This window comes from Bactrocera latifrons, unplaced genomic scaffold (genome assembly GCF_001853355.1).
Source record: "Bactrocera latifrons isolate USDA-ARS-PBARC rearing strain unplaced genomic scaffold, ASM185335v1 scaffold_303, whole genome shotgun sequence".
NCBI classification, from domain to species: domain Eukaryota; kingdom Metazoa; phylum Arthropoda; class Insecta; order Diptera; family Tephritidae; genus Bactrocera; species Bactrocera latifrons.
The window spans coordinates 238,554-251,292 of record NW_017536664.1 but is presented as its reverse complement, the minus strand read 5'-3'; the positions used below and the strand labels follow the sequence as shown (position 1 = coordinate 251,292).

The 12,739-nt window shown below is 37.1% G+C and overlaps 1 pseudogene; it reads left to right on the top strand.

Annotated features, from left to right (window-relative positions):
- Positions 1-8,034: 8,034 nt before the first annotated feature.
- The window catches only part of LOC108970635, a 28,453-nt pseudogene continuing 23,748 nt past the window's right edge, over positions 8,035-12,739 (top strand).

Genomic DNA, 12,739 nt, shown 5'->3' with positions numbered 1-12,739 from the left:
CCTCTTTCCAACGGTACCTTCAAATCGCGGCGCCAAAGAAATCGGAAACGTGCCGTTCGAGGTATATTTGGTGGTTGTAGGCTTGTTTGAGGATTATAATTTGGATGAGGTTGGAAATTTGGTTTATGGTCTTGTTACACGTAACTAGTACAGTGGCGAGACAGTATTCTGGCCGAGTATGATACTCGGTCGAAAGAGTTGCGTTGGCGAGTAGAGGTTTACACGTATTTTATTCATCTAGTTAGACAGTGAAGTTTTTCAAAGCTTTATTAACAATGTTTGGTAGAAAAAGACATTTTAAAAAAGTTTTTAATGAAGTTCTGCCGCATCTCATAAAAGGGTTGTGGGATTTATTGAAAGCATTGGTGCAACTTTTAATTTTGAATAAATTTTACAGTTGTATCATAATTCCACTTATTTGCCATTTCAATTCTTTCACAATGCAAAATGCAATTGAAACTAAATAAACAACATAAAAATCGACCGAGTGGCGAGTGAAGACCGAACGCGTGTTCACATGCAACGAGCGAGTCAGTGATTAGCTCAGAATTGGCAAAAGAGTAAAGAAAAAAGAAGCACTCGGCCTAGTAAACAGGCAGTAGGGTGTTGGATATTTTTGGGATATAAAGTTGATTTGATTGGTGTTATTGTTTTGAAATTTTTTCGGCTTATCAGAAGAGTTTTGCTTCTGAAATTTGGTATTTGAATAATTAAGCTGTTCATAAATTCCTTTTTCATGTAAGAGATTTATAAGTGTTCACAAATCTGGTATGTTATGATTGCTGATTTTTAAATAAATTTGCGGGGGCAATTTATCTATTAGAGATTCTATGCTTGATTTAATTAATCTAAGGTATAATGTTTTTCTTCAAAATTTTGTTATAATTCAAGCTTACTGGTTAGTATTTGCTTTCCTCCAAACGGATGTGGTTTGGGGTCTGGCGCTTGTAGTTGAGTATAAGCTGTCGTCTGAGGTCTGCCCAAGTCATTAACCTTATTCTGATACTAATAATAGTATTACTGCGCTGCCGCAAAATGCTCATTTTCTGTTCACTCTTATGAGCAGGCCGTTTATCAGCATAAGCAAAAACTAAAAGTGCTAAAATGGAGTCAAAATTCAGTAATGCCAATTGATTAGACAATAAGTCATTAGTGTCATGTCCTAATCCGCAGTATTGTTAGTACTGCAAAATATCTACGGCTACATGTTGCATAAGCTCATCACATTATCTGTAGACTCCATCAAACTAAGAAGATTTTTATTTTGTTTTCCAGGTAATTCTAACCACCTCTGGTTTGTAATCGGCGACGGTAGCCGGTTTTGTTATTCCCTTCTATTTGTTTTCGTAGCCGCTGGGCGCTCTATTATGTGTTTGTTCCATGATCATACTCTGATCTTCCCTATTAGTGGCATCCATTGGAAAATTGTTTGCAAATAAAAATCTATTTTTGAATTTTTGCTTTAATTTATTTTTGATATTGATTATTTTATGTTGAGTCTAATTTTCCGATGAATCATCATTATTCTGATTCCCTGAATATCCAACGGCTTTGAGTCATCGCCCAATCCCATTCCATCGTCAATTCGTTTTCTTCGATTTTAGTTTTGTTGCCGGACTTTTCTTCGTCTGGCGCTTTAAGAGTCTCTGTTCCCAAAGTAATTATATCTCCTCTAATTTAATTTTTCTAGTCGGTATTATCTTCGGCTAAATACTGGAATTCAGTTAACAAATCTGCCTCCAAATTTTCCAATCACGTAAAAAATTTGGCTTTTCCCAAACAATTTAACTGTTTCTACTCTTTTGTAAGTATCCAACTCATTCTTATTTTTGTATATAACTATTCCTACAAGGTGCTTTCCAATGTAATCAGGACTTTTTCTTGTGACCTTTGGTGGCGCCATCTATATGTTCAGTATGAATTTCATCACATTTCATTGACTGGAAGTGAAGTTATTGCGTTCTAAGTGTCAATATGTTTGTGTTACACTGTGAAACATTTTTGGGATTATTGTATGGGGGGTGAGAAATTCCAAGTCAGGGTGATGGTACTAGGTCAGTATAGTAAAACCCTCAAAGGATTTTCGTATGTGTCAGTTTTTTTTATGACGTTATGACCTTATGACCCATTTTTTTTTTTTTAAACTGACACGTACGAACGCCAAACCCTTTGAGGGTTTTACTATACTAAGCTAGTATAGTCACCYTGACTAGGAATTTCTCACCCTCCAGATTAGCTGTTGTACTGTGTTATTGGTGCGAAAATTAACTTTGAACAAAGAGCCTCCATCAAATTTTGTCTTAAAATTCGTTAAACTTTACCGAAGCGTTTCAATTGATAAGACATGTTTATGGTGATGATTGCCTATCCCGTAGCAGAGTCCACGACTGGTGTCAACATGTGGGGAAACCATCATTGAAATTCATGGATATGGAATTGAACATTTCCAAAAAATCGATTTATCGCATTTTGACCGAACATGGACTTACAAAAATTACTCAGAATCCAACATTCAAATAACGCTTGTGACTGATTATTTGTCCAAAATTCACATTTTAACCATTAACCACCCTCGTATGCACCTGATATGACACCGTGCTACTTCCTCCTTTTCGGAAAAATGCATTTACCCATGAACGGAAAGCGTTATGCAGACGTAGAGACCATTACTGGTGGCCCTACCGGCGAACGAGCTAAAACACTTATTCGACGGCTGCACATTCCGCTATGTGGCCTTTTATAATTTGTTGGCGTTTGCAGTCAGTTCTGTACTCTAACACTTGAATCAACATCCATTGGGGTAGGTGAGACTGAATGTGTTGAGTCGACCTGTTGTTATAGACTTTTGGTGCTTGATTTTGGGCGAAACGCAAATTATTATTGTTGTTATCGGAAGCCAAAGAACTCTGAATTCTTCTATACTGTAATGCGAAATTCGCTCACATTTGGCAAATCATTTAATGCATACAAGCGGAATATATTTTTAAAGTAAAATACAAAAATTGCATATCCAAAAAATATGTTACGGTATCAATAAACGGCTAATACGCCTTTTTTATTAAACTAATCTGAATTAGAAACTCTTAGTTACGTAAAAGATTTGCGGTCTCAATTGTCATTAACAAAGAATCATATAGTCAGTATACACTGAGAAGAATTATTTTATCAATTCTACATTTTCTAAATACAAATACAAAAAACAAAATAATTGATACAAAAGCAGGCATCATAGTAAAACAGTGCGCATTAAATGAGGACGACTTTGATATGGCTTGGGAAACTCTGGAATCAAGATACGAAAACGAAAGAATATTAGTCGATAATAAAATAATGTAATTGATGAAATTTCCAAAAACTCCAAAAAAAAAAAAAAAAACAACTGAAGAGCTGATCAAATTTTACTCCGTTGTTCCATTTATTAATCGATTTTTTGAACACAAACATCCCCCCAGACAGCTGGGACCCTTACTAGTATATATATGCACAACAGCCTTACCAGAAAATTCGTTATTGTTTTGGGACTAAACGTTCTCATCAAGAAAAAAGGACATACGTTGGAACAAATGGAAAGAATTTCTCACAACCCGGTAAGGAAAGATGGGTCCATGTTTAAAAGTTAACGCAAGTGAGGAAAGTTCTCTGATCGCCATTCACTCGTGAGTTTCGTGAAACGATTTTTTTACATATGGCTCAAGCAGCTCTGGGTAGCCAAACAACATCCGCTTGAAGGCGAGTTAAAATGAGAGGGCGAAACATCCCCTACATAGGGTTGTGCGGTGGGTTTGGGACCCGCCACGTAAAAAGTTATACAAATGAAAAGAAAACAGCCTCGGATGAGAAACCCCCCTTTTGATGACGACCACAGCAAACGTATTATGGATCACGATTTAAGGGCATACACCTGGAATGTCCGGTTCTTTAATTGGGAAGCGCCTTTGTCCAGCTGGTTGATGTCTTCGTTAAAGTAATGTCTGACAGCAACCCCGACAAAGAAATGCGACGGGACAAGGACTGCGACGATTAGGTCCTTGTGGCATTGAATACAGTGGCCATATAAAGAGACTCCGTCGTATTGGCGTTCACCTCAATTAACATCTAGCCTAAATCCGCATCAAAGCAGAGTTCTTCAACATAACGCCTACGCCCCGACGGAATACAAGACGATTTGTCAAATATGTCTTTCAAGAGCCTCGATGTCAAAATCGTGTTTAGAGACATTAACGCCAGGATGTGCAAAGAATCCAGCCTCCAAGATAAAACCTGCCCAAAAGGGTTGAAGCTGATCGACTTCGCCCGGGCCCGAAATATGGTTGTCGGTAGAAGCAGATTCCAGCATAAAAAATTCATCAAGCTACCTGGCTCAATTCAATTCGCATTTCATTTAATTAAATTCTGAAAGGAAAGCACAACAAAAGTTGTGTGATTTCATTTTAATTAATTGTCTGACCAGTCTTCATACACTACTGAGTCAACTATCCACCATAACCAACAGGCAAATTTGTCCCTCGGTGGCAAAAAGCGAAAATCCTAATACAAGAATCGTGGCTAGACAGAACAGACTGGGACGATAACATGAAACCACTTTGTATAGAGAAGTGGTCCCAGTTCACGGGCAATCTTTATGAAATTTCACATGTATATACAAATTCCATGATGGATAAATTATACCACAGAGTTCAAAGTCGAACAACGTGGCTTCTGTGACGCCTTAGAAGAGGGGTATTGTGCCACCATGTATGGGCGCACGCAATCCGACGCAGCGACCACCAGTCACCTGCTAGTAACCAAACAGAGGTAGCTCCTATAAAAACAATAAGTCTATCACGACTGGAACTGTATGATGCGTTACTACTAGCCAAGCTAGCATCCATGGTACAAACGCTTGAATATTTTGGTCCAGACCCATGACACCCATATGATCTGTGAAAGGCCACATTATTAAGCCCAAAACGCATTGTCGCGGGATCATGTATTCTTCGTAGCCGTGATGTAGCACGACGAGCGCAGCCAAGCCGTGCAGCATGGCCAGGTCGACAAGAAGTCCTTGTAGTGCTTAGGGTCCACACAACGGCGTCAAACATTAAGTCAGCGACTCCTAGGCTAACTATTGGATTAGGGGGGCCTCAACACACCACACTAGCACGCAATATTATTCAGATGCACAATGGCGACACAACGGGGGACACCTAGTGTGAAATTTTAAAAAAATCGATTTTTTTCATATTTCGATTGGCTATACCTTTAAAAATAACATACTAAAATTTCAAAACGATGTCTGGAACAGTGTTTGAGTTACAGCTATTTATAAGAGTAGCCTCTCGGTAGTTAGATAACAATCACTTTACTGTCAGCGTCAAAAGAAAGTGTACACCTTCTTCCCATACATTTSACTCTTTATTTCAGTATAAAAAAATTAAAATTTTTTCAAATAAATCTTCATTTACAAATGATTAGATAGTGTTCTTAAAAAAATTAACAGCAATCCAAAAAAACTCTACAACAACAAAAGCAACCAAAACAAAACCTCGTATACGAAGTATATCACGCGTCAAAACAAAGTGTACAAATACAGTAGTAGGCCTCGCATTTTCATTTTACGCCAATAAATGTACCGTTATCAATAGTTTTCTCATTGTAACTGCTTCATTCTAATGTTATTTAGTATCCTTGTGCCGATTGGATATTATTTTCGTTGGGAAATTAGCGGAGTGCACATCAATTGGACAATGGGCAAGCAAACTTCACCTGATATAAGAAAATTAGTGGTAAATTTTAAGAAGGAAGGAAAATCCTTACGTGAAATTGCTTTAATAATTGGAAGAAGTCATAAMAMARWRAAAAAAATTATTGATAAGAAAATAAAGTTTGGTAAAATGGAAGATCGACCACATTCGGGTAGGCCAAAACGGCTTAGTGCCACAGAAATACGGTCAATTGTGAGAGCTGCGAAGGTGGATCCAACTGTCAGTGTCTGAAGAAGTATCCAGAATATCCGGACTGAACGYTAGTGCCAGCACGATCAGGCGAGCATTGCATGCTAATGGTCTGTATGGCCGGGTACCGAGAAAAAAACCACATATCTCTACAAAGAATCAAAAGCGACGACTGGAATTTGCGGAAAAATACAAAACTAAAGACAAATCGTTCTGGAATAAYGTAATTTTTTCTGATGAAAGCAAGTTCGAAGTTTTCGGGAAGAAAAAATGTACTAAAGTTTGGAGAGTAAAAAATCAACAGTTTGAACAGAAAAACATTACATCCACTGTAAAGCATGGTGGGGGTTCGGTGATGGTTTGGGGGTGCATGGCGGCAAGYRGAGTGGGAACGCTGGTGTTTATTGATAGCACAATGAACAAAACAGATTACCTAAACATTTTAAAAGAAAATTTGCTTCCCAGCGTTGAGAAATTGGGCTTAGATCAATCCTGGATCTTCCAACAGGATAACGATCCTAAGCATACGGCAAAAATAGTGAAGGAATGGTTGCTCTACCGTACACCTAAACAGTTAGATCACCCTCCACAATCACCGGACCTCAACCCCATTGAACATTTGGACCGGCAAATAAGAAAAAGAAGTATAACCAGCAAAAATTCTCTGAAGGAAATTTTACAAGAGGAGTGGTCAAAAATTTCCCCGGAAGTAGTGTCCAACTTAGTGGAATCAATGCCAAGGAGGTTGTTGTTGTTGTAACGGCAGAATTCTGCCGAGTTGACAGTCCTTGGCCGGATAAAAATCCGGATCCGTTCCGGTTTTCGTAGACCCGACTGTCGTGGGAACGGGAACCAAGGAGGTTGGAAGCAGTTATCAGAGCAAAGGGAAGACAGACGAAGTATTAGCTTTTAATTTTTTTAAATATTCGCAAACTGTACACTTTGTTTTGACGCGTGATATACTGCGTATATTAGGTTTCGTTTTGATTGCTTTTGTTGTTGTAGAGTTTTTTTGGATTGCTGTGAATTTTTTTTAAGAACACTTTCTAATCATTTGTAAATTAAAATTTATTTGAAAAAATTTTAATTTTTTTATACTGAAATAAAGAGTCAAATGTATRGGAAGAAGGTGTACACTTTCTTTTGACGCTGACAGTATATTTAAACGCGTTTTTCTCGAAACAGCTTTTTTCGAATTTGCTGGAGTTATTACTCGGAGTCAAATGACCGATCGCTACAAATTTTTTTTTTTTTTCATCTTCTCTATATAGTTCTCCATACGATGATCCTCCACTTTTATGATTACATACATCATCACCCACAAACTATACAACATCCATTATGACACGCTAATTGCAGACATCACAGCTGAAGCTGAAAGAAAGATATTTTTTAGTCATTTCGGTTTTGGGTATAAACTAGACCAATTTTGTTCTCATTTCAGATAATAGAAATATATAACAAGCATATCACATTATTGGTGGACCAACACATTACGGGTAATACGCTGACTTCAAACACATAATTGCATATATTCCAATTGCTCAAGTTCCTCAAAGGCATGAACATAATGTTGCCGGAGAACTAGATTTTACTTTCATTTTCGACTTAAGAAATATGATTCGATATGATGGCGGGATTGGATGCGAGTATAAGCCAAAAACTGACACCTTGGAAATATTGAAATGGATAAAAACTATAATATACAATTATAAATAAATTTGTTATATTTACACTTCCACAATTTATATACTTTTGCAACAGAATACAATAGTTTTGTTCACCTAATACCGTGTTCAGACCGACACTTAATCACAAGATTTTGGCTGTTGAACCCACTATCTATTATCCCACTAATCTTAAAAATTTATCAAGATTTCGCCATACAAAAATTACAGTTCAAAATCACTTCATTAGAATGATTTGAAACTGATCCACGCTAAATCTGTCTGTGCGACTCTGATTTTGGCTCATCTGTTGGTCAAATTTGTTTAATCACAGCTGATTTTGACACTATAAACTGTCAGAATTTAAAACTAGCAGACAAAGAAGATAAAAAATCTGTCGTTGGTTGCAAATCAAATTACGAAATAAATAAAATATGGAAAAACGCAAAAAAAAAAAACAAAAAAAGAAGAGAGTGATGTGGAGTGAGACTCCACCTAATAGAGGTATGGCAACTAAAATGCCAGAGCTGCGATCAACGCGAAAAAATAACCATATATATGAGGAAATGTCTGCTACAATGGTTTTGCCTGGACATGAATATACGTCCATTGAAATCAAAATTAAATTGTACAATTTTACAAACAAAGACAGGTAAGTAAGAAATTATAAGGTAAACATAACATTAAATGTTGTTTTTCTTTTTTTAGACAAGAAAATAAGAAAATTTGCCCCTCGGGTGGCTGCCCTAGTCGGTGGAAATATTATGAGGCGGTCCACCAAGCGCTAGGCGGTTTTAAAAGTTTTTGTTTCGCCGAACTTGTGGAGGATAGCATTGATGGTAAGTTTTAAGCGCATTGGAGTGGATTCCATTATTCATAATAAAATAAAAAACGTTTATGGAATGTTTCTTTACATTTTTCTTTGTTTCTTCTATTATAAGTTGACATTGATCCAATTTATGTTGAGGCCGATGTAGAAGAATAGTCGCCGCTCCCAAGCGCAGGCGATGGACCTTCTACGTCGCATGGTTGCGCTCGGCAATCGTCAAGCGATTCTGCCAAAAAGAAAAAAGCAAAGACAATAATGGACGAAATTAAAGATGACTTATTAAAGGCGACTGAGGCGATGGAGGAAGCCGATGAAAAGCGCCTTTCTCTCCTACAAGAATATGTAAGTATGGATCAGTTGAGGTTTAATAATATTTCAAAGTTGAATAATAACTCACCGAAATACGAAACGAACACTTGTCTTATTTCCTTTTGCTCTTGGGTTGACATTTAAACAAACGTTAGAGACGTCTTCTGGCAACTGACGAGATACGTTTTCGATTTGTTGTGCTGCAATCCACTTTTCATTAAATTCATCATTTTCCTCATTTAAAAAATTGTGCAAAACGCAGCACGCTTTTATGACAATTTTCGTGTTGGTCATGTGGTTATCCAAGCTTTTTCCAACCCGTCTAAACCTTCCCTTTAAATGACCGAAAGCATTCTCCACCACTCTTCGGCATTTCGAGAGTACATAGTTGAATTTTTTTTTATCCAAAGGTTGGTTTACACAAAATGGGTATGGTTTCATCATATGTTCATCAAATTTGAACGCAGAGTCGCCCAACAAAACGACTGGAACATTAACTGATGATATTTGTCTGCTCATGTCTTTAAATATAGCAGATTGTGCCAACTCGCTTTTTAAAGATGATCTCTCAAATATTGAAAAGTCATTACAACGGCCTTGACTACCAACGTTGAYGTATATAAAGCGACATCTATAACATTAAAGAAATACATTAGGTGTTTAAACGAGCTTCATGAAAAAACTTACCTTGCATCTACTAAAGCCAAAAGAACTGTGGAATATCAGCCTTTGTAATTGTAGTAGTCAACAGCATCTTCTGCAGCTGGGCGAACTTCTATATGACAACCATCTAAAACTTACAAATATATGAAAACTCCAATGTAAAAAATTTATCTTATTACCTATAGCTCCTAACATTTGAGGGAAACCCAATGACTCAAAACCATTTAAATACTCGCGCAATATATACATACTTGCCTTTATCCAAATAGACCTTGTTGAATTTGCCCCATAGTGACAAATTTTTAGTGYTACCTGTTCATATAGCAAACGTTTCAGTGCTACGTGGTAAGAATCGAACAATTCCCAAATTATTTCCGTTGATCGGAGATAATTTTTGAAAAAGAAGACAATTTTTATAACAACGTACGATATTACAATGTTTTCCTTTAATAAATACTTTTTTGTTTATGGCTGAATGTCAAAGGTATCTGATTTATAAATCACCAAGGGCAGTAAGAACACTTTTGGGTTATTAAATGCTTAAATGTAATCTAATCTTTTAAATTTTCGGCCTGAACATAGTATAAGGTTGGTTTTATGACCTAAACGAAATCTGAGGAAATAGATACTGGATTATATACATACATGACTAGCAAACCCGGCGAACTCTATTCCGATACCAGATGGCTTCGTTTTATGTAACATTTCATTTGGCGATTAAAAGATGAAGAAAAACAATTTTTTTTGTTTTATATTTCAAAAGGAGAAACTATATTTCATTTCACAACGGTAATGAATTCATTTCGATTACAAAAATGAAGTGTTGTTTAGATGAACTTCTCTAAGTAAATGAAAGTGAATCCAAAGTAAATACTGAATCGAAGCAGTATACGTGTCCGCAAATTATCCGTTTTATTGAAGTGTTCTTTGTTAAATCACATTTTTCGTTTTTCGGTCTGACGTTAACACACAGAGCGTATGCTTTCTACAATTCACCGGCGTACTTTCCGTTAATAATGGTTGCCTTAATCAAATTTGGCATAAGTCTTTTTACCAAAAGTGGAAAACCGTTGCAAAGTCGCGATGGGTTCAATTTACACAATATCATAATAACTGTACCAACTTTGAGTTGCAGGTTATGTGGTGGAAATCCTGGTAACTCGAAAGAGTTCAAAACCTTCGTTGGATAATTTATTACATCATCGGGATTTTTTATGGAATCAACGGATTAGTATGTCACCAAATCGCCAGAAATTTTTGATTGAATGGTGAAATTCAGTGCGTGTACATCATTATTATTTGCGGCACGAATTGCTCGTTGACTTAACCAAGCATAATTCTGATAATTCTCACTAATGTTTAGAACAACATTTTCAATAAGAGCTAATTGAGAGTCTACAAATCGGCGAAAGTCGTTGGTGAGAATAATTAATCCAGATGTCGCATCAACTGGGACTTTTTCATTTCCAACAGCCAACAATTGTTTAGAAAATTGTGCTGCACTTTGATCATCTTGAAGATGATCTCTCATATTAGTGGTTAGCTAAAATGTTTTTACGTTATTCCATTCAGGCTAGCTTTCAATTCATCTGCAGGTGTTCAACGACTGCCTGAAATCGCCTGCCAACAATATCATCAAGCCGCCAAAGATGTAGTTATTTCGCTTTACTTCCTTGCATCCTTCAGTGTGAAGTTAAGTGCTTCAAGTGATTTCTTATGTGCCATTGTGCACTCATCCCAAACAATGAGCTTGCATTGCATCAACAATTTTCCATTGCACTGGATCGGGAAATTATGCATGTTTGAGTATCAATTGTGTTTAAATTGAGTGGTAACTTTTGCGCAGAATGTACTGTAGGACCGCCATCTAGAAGAGTCGCCGCAATAGCAGATAATGCTAAGGCCAAAGCTATGTCAAATCTTGATCGAATAGTGGCCAAAATCAATGAAATGACATATGTTTTCCTTGTTCCTCCAGATGCGTCCATAAAGAATAGACCACCGGTATTATTGTCAATCGCTTGCATTAATGTCTCGTATACTTGTTTTTGCTGTTCATTCAGCAACGGCACATTATTTCGAACGAATTCCTGAAAAGTATCAACATTGTATTGCAGCTCTCGATTCTCGATTTGGCGCAATCATTCCTACTTCAATCAGTAGCTTGTTTGCAATAGTCACGCATTGAATCAGAATCAATCCTTCATTGAAGATTTCATCGATTATTTAGATGTCAGGTTTATTCGTTTGATTGCGCAAGCGCACATATCTGTGTATTTGTTCCATAACTGAATTGGTTGCAACCTAGTAAATCAGTGGAAAACACCTATGGCCAATCTGGAACTGGCGTTCCTTGTTTGCAACGTTGTAATTTCTTTGTTGATTGATTCCAAGCGTAATACTTGGGCATTCCACCGTATATCCGCGTCGCTGCGAATGGATCTGCTTCACACATTGAAAAGAAGCTAGTCAATTTTGTCGATCGTGGTCTCTCAGCTCGTTGTACCACATTATCCTCATTGAAGTAAACTCTTTGGCCATTTTCCAAATGTACTGCTAAATGTACAACTGTGGGATATCTTTCATTAATTTGAAATGACAATAATCGCCACAGTGCTTCATTAGTACTGAAGTATCTGCCCATTTGGAATTTGCTGATTTCGTCATTCGCATTTTCCGACACAATACCAAACACAGCCATGTCGCTGCCTTTTGTGACGTACTTGTACAAATATTTGATTGGTTTGGCCGAATGACAACTCGCAGTGTTTCGAAAATTCGTGAAAACAGCGGGCAATATTGTACAATGAATTCATTTCCGATCTCAATCTCTTGTTTTTAAACTTTAACTTTGATAGTTCGAGCATTATCTTATTTTGACGATAAACTGAATATAGTGACTGTTTCAGTAACTAACGGTCGCGGATGTCGTTTTGTGCAATTTCCATCAGCCATATAAGGCGATAATGGATTTAATGATCCGCACGGTCCATGCACCATCTGTGTCGCCACGATGTCGTGTAGATGGGGATCAGTGACTGGATCAGGAATTTCAGCTGATATGATGTCATCCACTTCATTTGAATGTAATTTGTTCAACAATCAAATTAGAATATGAGCATGCGGTAGCCCACGCTTCTGCCATTACACCGAGTACATATAACAACGTGTGTCACCAAAAACTCGATACTTCGTAAGCACATCCATCATAACCTTCAGTTTTTTTCTGAAATACTCTGGCGATTATGTCATGGCGATCTTGGCCTGGTTCCAATTCATGTTCAATTTCCGTCCACTTTTGATTGCATGAATATCTATTTTGTCCCCTTCAAAGTAAT